Here is a 13,869-nt window from a genome sequence, read left to right as displayed (position 1 = left end):
TGTGTGGCTTTTATTTAAAGTTTTGTGTGGAAGTGACGTTTCTTTACATGAAGGAATTGAAAGAAGTCTGTAGAAATGAAGATTTGGGAGAGGGTGTTTTGACTTGTTCTTAAACGTTACCTAACCTGAGAGGAATGGAGAAGCTGCCATCTTTATTTATGAATGTAGCACAAATGGTCACCTCACAGTGAGAAGCTGATACCATAGGCGGCGCTATACTGGTGCATGCTGGGACACTATTACTGCAGATCCAAACTTGTTCATTTAGCGAATCGTTTGAAACAGATCCGTTCGAATGGACCAATGTGAACGGATCCATAGGTTAAGGTTGGATCTGTTAGCATCTGTTCAGATCCGTTCCATTAGGATCCAGTGTGGCCCGGGCCTTAAAGGAAACGTGAGACCCATGAAAAAAATATTATATGTATCTTGGGCTTCCTCCAGCTCCCTTCAGGCTGATCGGTCCCTTACCATCCTCCTCCACTGAGTGGCCCGGGAATTCATCCAGTGGGGGGGGGGGGGGGGGGACACTGCACATGCGCGTCCCATCACGCTAGCATCTGCACAGTGCTAGCGGACTCAATTGTATGAATTACTGGGCCACCTAGTGGAGGATTGAGGTGGCCTGGGAGCGCCCCTTACACTCTGCCGCTGGGTAAAAACTGTGTGACAAGCGCTAGCACACATGGTGTTACTTTCACTGTCATTTGGCTGCATTTTAATTGCACTCAAGTAACACTCGTGGGCAGCAGTCGGGACACTGAACTGCCTTACAAGCGCGCAGCTCATCCTCCCATCTAAAAGGGGCCTTCCTCACAAGTACATCCTAACTATGCCAGAATAGATCTATTCCTAGTTCACAGACCCTTCCTTGGTGCCCGATGTAAAGTAGGCAACAGGAGCAAGCTGTAGGTGACAAGTATTGGCTTACAGTAGATGATGAATAGTGGCAGATAGTTGATGACGAGGACTGACAGCTGGGGGTAGACGAGCAGCGATAGCTGGGAGTGTTTACTGAAAGCTAGTGCATCATCCCCTTGCACTGTATCCTGTGTTTCGCCTCCTCTTAAGGTAGTGTTACTATTTGTACTACTTTTTTTTACTATACTATTTTTTTTTCCCGTCAACATCCAGACGAGTTAATCATTTGATCAAAACTGCTAGAAATGGATTGATTCACTGGATCACACAGGACAGAAGATTTTCTTTCATTGGGAGAGTGTCCCAAGCAAGTGGTGTTGGATTTTGGGACGACTGACGCAGCAGCGGAGCTATTCTCACCTGTCCACTGGCGCTTTCTCCCGTGCCTTCTCTCCACCGCCACAGCATCTCCTTGTGGAGCAGTGAGTCATGTGATGAACACTATAGGGTGCTAGCGGTCACGTAAGGTACGTGCCATGGTACCCCTAGTGTTTAGCCTCTCTGGGGGAGGAGGGGGGGCAGGAACCTGGCAGGCATGCTGAAAATTATTGAAAATATGAGTGCAGTGTGTGGAGGGATTAAATCAGATAGATCCCTTTGATCAAACTCCATCTTTGCTTTCCTTGTCGATTGCTCTCTTTCTGCCTTCTCTCCACTCTCCGAACATTCTCTCTAATCTCCAAATCTCATCTAACCACCTGTTCTTTGGATCATATCTCCTCCCATATCATTCCACAGCTATCCTCATCCTTGCCCTAACATCGCTGTTTAACCTGTCCCTCTCTACTGGTATCATTCCATCCCCACTCAAAAAGGCTGTGGCGTGGATCGGGGGGTTTGGCCTTAGAGCTGCGCAGCCGCACTAGCGGCAGTGCGGACTGCGCAGCCGTGGCCAGCTCCGGCGGCCATATTGGCAGAGGCAGGACAGCCCGACCCGGCCGGTAACAAGATTGATTTTTGGAAGTGATAATCAGAAAATTGATCTTGTTAACGATCTGGAGCAGTTTGGACCTGTACACACGATACAACTTCCCATCAGATTACCCATCAATCAAACAGGAAATTGCATTATGTATGTGTACCCAGCATTGGAATGTAAGCCTGATGGGGCAGTTCCTGTTCCCTTCCTACTGTATTGTGTTCCCCCACCTCATAGGTTGTAAGCCTGATTGGACAGGTCCTCTTCCCCTCCTACCGTATTCAGTGTTCCTCACCTGTTAAATTATAAGCCTGATGGGACAGGTCCTCTTCTCCTCCTACCGTATCCAGTGTTCCTCACCTGTTAAATTGTAAGCCTGATGGGACAGGTCCTGTTCCCCTCCTACTGTACCCTGTGTCACCCACCTCTTACATTGTAAGCCTGATGGGACAGATCAACTTCTACTGTATCCTGTACTCCGTAACCTCTTAAAAAGCCTGATGGGACAGGTCCTCTTGATATCACCAGATAATCGTTCATAGTAAGCTTATTAAACTCGCAAAGTCTATGGCACTTGTTGCACGTTCTGCATCATTCAACGTTCATAATGTTTACAGCATCACCCATCAAAACATCACTCCCTTCATATCACGTTGCTAAATACTGTGACCGATAGATCGAGGAACAATTGTTCATCAGTCGATTCACATGGTCTATCTTTCATTGTGGAAGTAGCATTAGATTGTAAGCCTGATGGGACAGGTCCTGTTACCCTTCTACGATATCTTTTATCCACACCTTAGATTGTAAGCCTGATAGGACAGGTTCTGTTCCCATCCTACCGTATTTAACCACTTAAGCTCTCGGTCGTTTTCACTTTATGCATCCGAGCAATGTTCACCTCCCATTCATTAGCCTATAACTTTATCACTACTTATCACAATGAACTGATCTATATCTTGTTTTTTCCGCCACCAATTAGGCTTTCTTTGGGGGGTACATTTTGCTAAGAGCTACCTTACTGTAAATGCATTTTAACAGTAAGAATAAGAAAAAAAAAGGAAAAATTCATTATTTGTCAGTTTTCGGCCATTATAGTTTTAAAATAATACATGCCTCCATAATTAAAACCCATGTATTGTAATTGCCCATTTGTCACGGTTATTTCACCACTTAAATTATGTCCTTATCACAATGTATCGAGACAATATTTTATTTGGAAATAAAAGAGCATTTTTTCTGTTTTGCATTCATCACTATTTATAAGCTTATAAAAAAAAAAAAAAAATAGAGAGAAATATTTCATCTTTACATAGATATTTAAAAAGTTTAGACCCTTAGGTAAATATTTATGTGTTGTTTTTTTTTTTTAGTAATGTTTTTTTTTTTAATTAAACATTTTATGTGGGCATTTTTGGGAGGGTGGGATATAAAAGTGTTTTATTTGGGGAAATGTTTGTGTATTGTAATTTTTTTTACTTTTACTTGTAGTTTTACTTTTTGGCCACAAGATGGCAATCTTGAGTTTGTTTACATGACGTCACTCTAAGTGTACAATGTACGCTTAGAGGGACATAGCTTCAGAAAAAGCGAAGCTTCCGAGAGAAGCCTTCGCTTTTTCAGCGGGGGAGAGGAATCAGTGATCGGGCTCCATAGCCCGATACATTGATTCCGTGGCTACCGAATCCGCGGTCGGGAGTGCGCGTGCACGCGCGCGATCGGCCGCGGGAGCGCGTCTGTCCTCCTTGACGTTTTTATACGTCAAGGAGGACAAAGTGGTTAAATTCAGTGACTGAGTGAAAGCCAATTATTATTAATTACACAGCATTCCTAGCTTATTCTTAATATTTATAGAGCACCAAGATATTCCATGGTGCTGTACAAAGTGCAAAACATACAACAATGGGGAGCATAGCTACATGAGCAGTTCAACCTACTGTACAATCAGGACAACCAGTGACACAAGTACCGATACATACAATTAATTAACTTTGAACAGCATCACCATTATTGATGTTCATTTGATAAAGAGAACCCGAGGTGGGTTTGACGAATATTATCTGCATACAGAGGCTGGATCTGCCTATACAGCCCAGCCTCTGTTGCTATCCCAAACCCCCCTAAGGTCCCCATGCACTCTGCAATCCCTCATAAATCACAGCCACGCTGCTGACAAACAGCTTGTCAGAGCTGGCTGTGTTTATCTCTATAGTGTCAGTCTGCTGCTCTCCCCGCCTCCTGCAGAGCTCCAGTCCCTGCCTGCATCCCTTCCCTCCCTACTGATTGGAGGAAAGGGAGGGGGGCAGGGACCGGAGCTATGCAGGAGGCGGGGGAGCAGCTGAGACTGACACTACAGATGTAAACACAGCCTCACAGCACTGCTGTGATTTATGAGGATTGCAGAGTGCAGGGGGACCTTAGTGGGATTTGGGATAGCAACAGAGGCTGGGCTGTATAGGCAGATCCAGCCTCTGGCTGCAGATAACATTCTTTAAACACACCTCGGGTTCTCTATAATTTCCACAGAAACTGTAAACAAAAAGGGAGAGCTTACAATGTAGAGGGTAGTGGGGTGGAGACCCGGGGGGCATGGGCGTACCAATCACCCCTGTGACCCCTGCCATCGCAGGGGGGCCAGGAGGCTTTGGGGCCCCTCCTCCTCCCTCTCGCCAACCGTTAGTGCAGCCAATTATGAAAAGAAACCTCCCCATTCATTCACAAAAAAACGTGTGCGAGCGTGTGTAATTATTTCTTGCTTCCAGAGGCTGCTTCACAGCAGAACACTCTCTGCTGCCATTTGCTAGCTCCCAATACCGTGGGGTTTGGGACAAAGGGGGCCCCATGCTATAATTTTTGCAGGGGGGCCCTATTAAGGGGGGAGGGGTGTAGACAAAGGGGCTTGCAGATGAGGTAGTGAGACTTAAATTCTAGCTATAGTAAATTATAGACTTGTCTGAAAAGTTGTGTCTCGAGGTACGTTTGAAAATTCCCAGGCTAGAAGCATGATGGATAGGCTGTGGTAGAGAGTTCCAAAGGAGAGGTGACACTCATGAGAAGTCCTGTATGAGAGATAGAGGAGGTGACCAAGCTGGATAACAAGAGGGTGTCTTAGGAGGAGTAGCGAAGGCTCTGGGAAGGATCATATCTGGAGAATAATAAGGAAATGTGTGGACAGGATAGCCTATGTAGAGCTTTGTATGATAGTGTTAGGAGTTTGAACTGGATCCGCTGGGTGATTGATAGCCAATGGAGGGACTGGCAGAGTATATGTAAAGGAGTGGTGATACTGCTGTCCTTCCATCCTCTCCGTGCCTCCTCCTACACAGCAGGGTGGAATGATATACAGGCACCAAGTAGGCCTCTGTAATGTTTTGTGCCACCCATCTGATAGCTCTATCACGCATGCGCAATTAGGAGACCAGGTGGGAAACTATCCACGAAACCAACCAAATAGGTGTAGTAAAGTTGCCAGATAGGCGGAAGCCAAGCGAGTGCTGGTGTAGTGTCTGATTGTGCTGCCTCACTGCTGCCTTCCATGACAGACATGCGCAGAATTCCCTTCCTCGTACTGCAGAGACTGAGCATGCCTGCTTGAAGAATCAGCAGCACAAGCATAAATAGCATTTGTCAAATCGTGCTTCTGCAGTGCTGCCCTCTATGGCATAAATTTAACATAGTGGTTTATGATACTGGGCAGAACCACAAATGACAGCGATGTGCGTTAGGGAATGCATGAGGCTATACTGCTGGAAGGCGGAGGGTTAATTGATTTCATTAGATTTAAACTGTGGATTTATGAGAATTATACTGTGCATCGGTGGCATAACTAAGGAGCTTGGGACCCCAGTGCGAGTTTTACATTGGGGCCCCAAAAACTATTGATATGGAACCTCAAAACCTACTAAGGACAGCTGCTCCGGTTCAGAGGGGTGTAAAGAGTTGGTTAAAGGATACCCGAAGTGACGTATGACATGATAAGATAGACATGGGTATGTACAGTGCTAAGCACACTAATAATAATTATGCTGTGTTCCTTTTTTTCTTTCTCTGCCTGAAAGAGTCAAATATCATGGATGTAAATGGCTGACTCGTTCCTGACTCAGACAGGAAGTGACTACAGTGTGACCCTCACTGATAAGAAATTACAACTATAAAACACTTTCCTAGCAGAAAATGGCTTCTGAGAGCAGGACAGAGATTAAAAGGGTCAATAGTTCATAGATTTTAGCTCTGACATACTTCAATGAATGTGTCATTGAGCCAGGGGAGTAGAAATAGGGGCTGCAGAGATTGCGACCGCATCCGGGGCCCTGAAGGCCCCTCCTTCAACTACAGTATTAGCTCTCTATTGGTCCTGTGCTCATAATAATGAATTCTATAGATACTTTGGATAGTGGTAATCATTAACAAACTGTTCCCCATCCCCTTTTTGCACCTCAGACACTGTAGTTGCCATTGGCAGGTTTTGGTACGCCTTATCAATTGTTATGTATAGAGTGCTTGGGGGGGCCCATTGTAAAACTTGCATCAGGGCCCACAGCTCCTTATCTACGCCACTGCATTGAGCAAAAACCATAACAGTTAAAACCTAAAAAGTAGATGTAAACATAAAATAAAACTGTGGAATATCTTAAAAAGTTATTTTTAGGAGAGGGAAGATAGATACAAATGTTTATTTCATGAGTTTATTTTTGCTTCGGGTGTCCTTTAAGGATAACCACTATTCAATGCACATATAGGTGTTCTTTACCAGCATAGCAGTGCACCAATGCAAAGCACATACATACCCTTTGGTCGAGGGGACCCAGTGCGATTGCAACCTCTGCATCCCCTATTGCTACGCCACTGTTGCCCATGCACGGCAGCAGCGTGCTGCAACCATTCATGTGTGAAACAACCATGAAGGAAGGTGGGTAATTTAGTGCAACTCTACGAGATCTTGCTACTTCGTATGCACAGCAATCTTTATGGCAGCAGGATTGGGCACAACACTGTAAGCCCAGTGGCCACACAAAGGTCCAGGTGTACAGTTTTAGAGTTAATTTCTTACATATACACATAGAGGAAGCATTATCAGAGCAGAGATCATTATCTGATATCACACCAGCTTGGAAAATATTATCATAGATTTATAGAATTTTTTTAAATCACTATATTCAGATGCCATCACGTGACCACACCATGCTGCACTGACTGAGCGCGGCCGAGTCTTGCTGAGGGGGCGTGGCGGAGCAGTGGTGCTGCAAGGAGGGGCTGTGGGCGGGGTCCCAGAAACTCTGCAGCCTGCAGGGCGGGGCTCAGCGTTGTTGCTAGGGAAGTGGAAGCCGCGGCCTGTTGACCGTTGCTAAGGAAGTGAGCGGCCGGCGGTCGGTCGGCATCCGGCGCCGGGACAGAGGGACAGCTGAGCGATGGCAGGTGAGCCGCGGCCGTGTAGTGGGGAGAGCTCGGGGAGAGGGTGACGTCATGGGTGACACCCAGGTGCCGCTGCCTTCCAACACAGGGCCTCATCTGTGTGACCCCGGTAGGGGGCGGGGTGTATCCCACACCCATCATGTGCGCTGCATACCTATATCATCACTGATGTATTATATAGCCTGGACCACCCTACAACACTGCTACATACACATACATTATCTCTGCTGTATAATATAGCACCATGGCTCACAACTGACATATGGCCTGGCTACATCAAGATACACATTGTATATCGCTGATCCATGGCATAACCCAGCACTGACATCTCCCAGACCAACCTACATCACTGGCATATACATTACTCATACAACACTGATCTATAACATAACCCCTCTGGACAGCACTGACCAACCTACATCAATAGTATATAACATACATTACTCATACATCCAGTGACGTAGCTAAGGAGCTGTGGGCCCCGATGCGAGTTTTACAATGGGGCCCCCCAGGCACTCTATACATAACAATTGATACGGCGCACCAAAACCTGCCAATGGCAACTGCAGTGTCAGAGGTGCAAGAAGGGGATGGGGAAGAGCTTGTTAATGTTTACCACTACTCAATGTATATATAGAAGTGATTATTATGAGCACAGGACCAATAGAGAGCTAATGCTGCAGTTGAGGAAGGGCCCTTCGGGGCCCCTCTGGCCCAAGGGCCCCGATGCGGTCGCTACCGCTGCACCCCCTATTGCTACGCCCCTGCATACATCACTGATCTATAACATAACCCCTCTGGACAGCACTGACCAACCTACATCACTAGTATATAACATACATTACTCATACATCACTGTTCTATAGCATAACCCCTCTATACAGCACTGACAAACCTACATCATTAGTATATAACATACATTAACAATCTATAACATAACCCCTCTGTACAGCAATGACCAACCTACATCACTGGTAAATAGCATACATTACTGATCTATAGCAACAGCAGACCAGCCTACATCACTGGTATATAGCATACATCACTGATCTATAACAACCCCTCTGTATAGCACTGTCCAACCTACATCACTGGTATACAGTGTTAGCATACATTACTGATCTATAGCATAACCCCTCTGTACAGCACTGAAAAAAACCTACATCACTAGTATATAACATACATTAACGATCTATAGCACAACCCCACTGTACAGTAATCTCCAACCTACATCACTGGTAAATAGCAACAGCAGACCAGCCTACATCACTGGCATATTGCATACATTACAAATACATCACTGATCTATAGCATAACCCCTCTGTACAGCACTGAGCTCTCCAGAACAACCTACATCACTTGTCTATAGCATACATTACTCATACTGTACATCGCTGGTATTATTATTTAGTATTTATATAGCACTGACATCTTCTGCAGCGCTTTACAGGGTCTATATGTTCTTGTCACTAACTGTTCTTCAGAGGAGCTCACAATCTAATCCCTAGCATAGTCCTATGCCTCTATATGTATTGTGTAGGGTGTGTCCTATGTATCATAGTCTAGGGACAATTTAGGGGGAAGCCAATTCACTTATCTGTATGTTTTGGGGCAGTGGGAGGAAACCCACGCAGACACGGGGAAAACATACAAACTCCTTACAGATGTTGACCTTCTGGGATATGAACCAGAGACCCAGTGCTTTACATGTATATAGCATACATTACTCATACATCACTGGTCTACAGCCTACAGTACTCATGCATCACTTGTATATAGTATACATTAGGGCTCATTTCCACTAGGAGCCGCAGCCGCTTTTGATTTGGCCACAGCTCCTGTTCTGCTGTGAAGCTGCAGGCCTGAATCGCTATGCCATGCACAGCAATAGGGATTGAGCTGCGTTCTGCAAAAAACTGCAGCATACCGTACAGATTCGCTCTGCGGTGCGATCAGGTCAGCCAGTAACTAGACAGATGGGCAGCGTATCCCTCACACCTCTCGATAGTGTCATTGTTACGGCCAGTTTTACATGTGAGGTGAACTTTGCGATGCTCCACCCCCTCACATTGCACCGCAATGCCAAATAATCGATTCATATGACCCTTCGGTAGAGTATGCCAAAAGGGTCATATGCATAGCACTGCCGCCCCCTGCCCAGTGATGCACCCTGCTGGACAGGAAGTACGTCCCTAGTATTCCCAGCTTCCTCATCGTATTTGCATAGTTCCACGCATGTGCACTGCACCACCAACACATGTAAAATTTCTGCGTCGTGCTGTTGACTTGCAGTGGGTTGGCAGCGAATCGTGTACTCTTAAGTGTAACGCAACGCAAAAAAGGGGGTCTAAAGGACAACTGAAGCGAGATGGATATGGAAGCTGCCACATTTATTTCCTTTAATGCAATACCAGTTGCCTGGCAACCCTGCTGATCTATTTGGCTGCAGTAGTGTCTGAATAACACCAGAAACAAGCATGCAGCTAATCTTGCCAGATCTGACAGTAATGTTAGAAACATCTGATTTACAAATGCTTGTTCAGGGTCTATGGCTAAAAATATCGATACAGAGGATCAGCAGGATAGCCAGGCAACTAGTATTGCTTGAATGGAAATAAATATAGCAGCTTCCCTCTCTCTCACTTCTGTTGTCCTTTAAAGTGTACCTGAGATGGTACACTGTGCCTTATTTACACTTACCTGGTGCTTCCTCCAGTCCAATGAGGACTGTGGCCTCCCTTGCCGTCCTCTTCAGCCCCTCCGTTCTCTCGCTATGTCTCCCGGTAATCCAGTTGTGGGCTTCTGCGCAGCTCGGCCGTGCCTGCACCCCCGTGCCTGGGAGCGTTCTGTGCCTGCGCAGTACTACTTCGCAGGTGCAAAACGCTCCCAGCAGCAGGAGTGCAAGGAGGCGTGCTCGCATGGCCAAGCTGCACATGGGCAGAAGAGCGCGGCTTGGCTGGATTAGCGGGAGGCATAGTGCAAGAACGGAGGTGCTGAAGAGGATGTCAAGAGAGCCTGCGGTCTTCATGAGGCTGGAGGAAGCCCCAGGTATGTATAAATTGGCCCTATTTTATCATCTCAGGTTCCCTTTAAGGACTCTAACAAAGGCGACCTGGGTTTGAATCTTTGCTCTACTGCTACTGCCTACTAAGCGCGCCCTAGCGGCTGCCGCGCAGTCGCTTTGAGTCTATCAGGAGCCAGAGCGGTTTCTATTCAAAAAAATACTTTATCGCTTCAGATCAGGCTGCTACCGCCTAGTGTATGGCTGGCTCCAGATCTCCCCATTTTTTTTTTCCAATCTTGTATTTCAAATGTGCTTTATTTACCTCTTACACAGTGACCATAAGCAAAGGTGGAATGAGAGAGAAACCATCTGTGCATTTTAATAGAGATAAAAATCTTGTTCACTTCAGCAAAACCAACAGAAGGGTAATGTTCTATTTTCAATGCACATTAGTATTCATAGCGGATGGGCTGTTTATCCCTTCCTCCAGTAATGTGATGCTGCATTGTTTCAGTCGGTCTATGACACCAAGGCGTATAATGTTCTTCCTGTGCAGGGCTGCTGCCTGCAGACAATCAATATGTTTTGTCATAGCTTAAATGTGGGCAAGGATCCATGTCTGATATGGTTTGTATAGCTAAGCCGACCCCGGCAAAATGTGGCGGGCCGAACTAATAAAAGTGACGTGTATATCGTCCAATCAGGTGTCTCCTAGCATTGTGGGACCCAATGATAGAGGCACTGTAGGGGAAATAGTGTAATGAATAAAAGTGCCTTATAATATTCATCTATAGACTATTTAGTCAGTGTCTGTCCATTTTAAAATATTTCCTCTCCCTGAGTTAAATTTTGAAATTCATTACAGGCGGCGACATCTGTAGCCCTGTCAGGTGCAGCTCTGCGGAATGTTTGTTTCTGAGAATTACTGAAGCCATTGAAAATAATTCCAGGTCTCCCAAAATGCTCTGGGAGGAGAATTCCACATAGCTAGCAGTGATCTGCAAACTTGGCTATCCAGCTGTTAGGGAACTACAACTCCCACAATGCATTGCGGGAGTCTGACAGCCACAGTCATGATTCATAAAGGCAAATGCATTGTGGGACTTGTAGTTCCTTAACAGCTGGAAAGCCAAGTTTGCAGATCACTGAGCTAGGCTATGGCTGTGTTCCCACTTGAGCTGAGAATGGACTTCTTTTTTGTCGTTCTCCGCTCACTGCAAAACTGAGAGTGAACAGCTCCTATTGTAAATGTAGGAGCCAATCCCACCTGTCAGCTTGCAGAAGATTGGTGGGATCCGTTGTGATAAGCGCACCACACTCATGTGCAGTCTGTGATAATCCCAGGCAGGTGGATGCGTTCCCCCATATAGCCTGTGATGGTAGGTCATCTGCCCTGGGCTACATCCAGACCACAGTGGACCAATGGAGCTGACACTACACTCTCCCCCTCCCGCTGGCTGCACATGATTCGGCTACAAGTGGGAACACAGCCTAAGCATCACTGGGAGGGCGAGGTTGCATACAAGTTGGGCAGCGTGGTGGTGTAGTAGTTAGAGCTCTTGACTTGCAGCGCTGGGTCCCCGGGGTAGAATCACAATCAAAGCACTATCCGCAAGGAGTTTGTATGTTCTCCCCATGTCTGTGTGGGTTTCCCCTGGGCACTCCAGTTTCCTCCCACATTCCAAAAACACACAGATAACGTCACTGGCCCCCCCCCCCCCCAAATTAGCCCTAGACTACAATACATACACTACATGATACATACATAGACATACTGTATGATTATGGTAGGGATTCGATTGTGAGCTCCTCTGTGGGATAGTTAGTGACAAGACAATATACTCTGTACAGCGCACCGGAAGATGTCAGTGCCATGTAAATACTATATACAGGATAATATACAGCAATATGTAGCTATAGGAAGTATTTCTTATACTGAAACCAGGAAATTAATATAAAAGTGGGTATCCTGGATCATTTTCTGCATTCTATGATGTGTCCGTACAGGACATAGCCATACACACATAGGTTGCCTCCCAATGAGGCAAACAGATCAATCCCCCTCTGATCTGATTCTGATCGGAGAGAGATTGAATCCTTACACACAATCAGAGGGGCCTGTTTATGAATGTCTGAAAATCCTTTTATTTCTTGTGAAAGCACTTTTCAGAGAAGTGGCTATCGGTTATTGCCACCTGATCTGAAAATTAAAAGTCAAAATAAGCATACACAAGTCATACTTACTTGTATGTATGTGTAGTCTACTCCTCAACTCCCTCTCCTCTCCCGCGTCCTGTATGTCCACTGTGATCAAGGGAATTCTCCGTCCTCCATTTTGAAAATGGCCATTCCCCCATAACAGCTTTCTGGTCAGCACACAGTTAAACTGTAACATCGTCCACTTGAGCCTTAGGGAAACATGGTTATTACCGGGCACATCAGTTGTCCACTCAGCTATAACTGACAGCAACTGATATATTTCAGTTCTGACAAAATGTTGTCAGAACTGGAAGGGATTATTGTCAGAAGAAAATTGTAAGCTTCTGAGATGAACTGATGGCAAGGTAACTATTTAATGTTCATTTGAAGTTACCTCGTGTGTTTATTTTAAATAATTTTAGTCAGTACAGGTTCCCTTTAATGTTACGCTGCTGTTATTTAAAGAGACACTGAAGCGGAAAAAAATGATGATATTATGATTTGTATGTGTAGCACAGCTAAGAAATAAAACATTAAGATCAGATACATCAGTGTAATTGTTTCCAGTACAGGAATTGTTGAGAAACTCCAGTTGTTATCTCTATGCAAACAAGCCATTAAGCTCTCCGACTAAAGCTGAGTACACACGTACGATAACGATCGTTCGAAAACGAACCATAACGACAATCGGAGCGATAATCGTGCGCTCCAAATTTTCCAACGATCGTTTTTTTGGACGATAACGACCATTATCGTTCAATCCGACCGATCCAACCCGGCGGATTTTTTCGAAAGATAATCGTTGCAGTGTGTACAAAGATCGTCCGATAACGCATGTTCTTATTGCCTGTCATAACGTCACTTCCGTTTGCGCACGCATTTTTTAATCGTTCGTCGTTCAGTACTTTATACTTCTATCGTTCACGTGTGTACACAATCGTTCATTACGAACGATCTTTTCGGTCTAATTTGAATATCGTGTAATCGTCACGAATCGTTCGTAACGAACGATCTTTATCGGACGTGTATACGAACCTTAAGTTAGTGGAGAGGGCTGTTATCTGACTTTTATTATCTCAACTGTTCCTGGACTATTTACTTTTCCTCTGCTAGAGGCGAGGTCATTACTTCACAGACTGCTCTGAAAGAATCATTTTGAATGCTGAGTGTTGTGTAATCTGCACATATTATAGAATGATGCAATGTTAGAAAAAACACTATATACCTGAAAATAAAAGTATGAGAATATTTTCTTTGCTGCTAATCTTCTAGTAATTATTCATAGTACACAACCAATTCACTATATCATATTTTTTTTTCGCTTCAGTGTCTCTTTAAGCTTTTGTTTAGCCTCCATTTTTATCAGGAATATATCACAGTAAATTTGCATTTAACAAAATCCAAAGCGAAAATG

The 13,869-nt window shown here is 45.1% G+C and overlaps 1 protein-coding gene across 1 annotated transcript in view; it reads left to right on the top strand.

The window, feature by feature from the left end:
• The first annotated feature begins 7,158 nt into the window (after positions 1–7,158).
• The window catches only part of KIF3B (kinesin family member 3B), a 43,793-nt gene continuing 37,082 nt past the window's right edge, over positions 7,159–13,869 (top strand). The window contains exon 1 of the mRNA XM_068262013.1: positions 7,159–7,255. The gene's annotated coding sequence lies outside the window, so the exon portion shown is untranslated. The remainder of the gene's footprint in view (positions 7,256–13,869) is intronic.

The sequence above is a fragment of the Hyperolius riggenbachi genome, chromosome 12 (assembly GCF_040937935.1).
Source record: "Hyperolius riggenbachi isolate aHypRig1 chromosome 12, aHypRig1.pri, whole genome shotgun sequence".
Taxonomy (NCBI): Eukaryota; Metazoa; Chordata; class Amphibia; order Anura; family Hyperoliidae; genus Hyperolius; species Hyperolius riggenbachi.
Note: the sequence above shows the minus strand (reverse complement) of the source record. Positions and strands in the feature narration are given on the sequence as shown.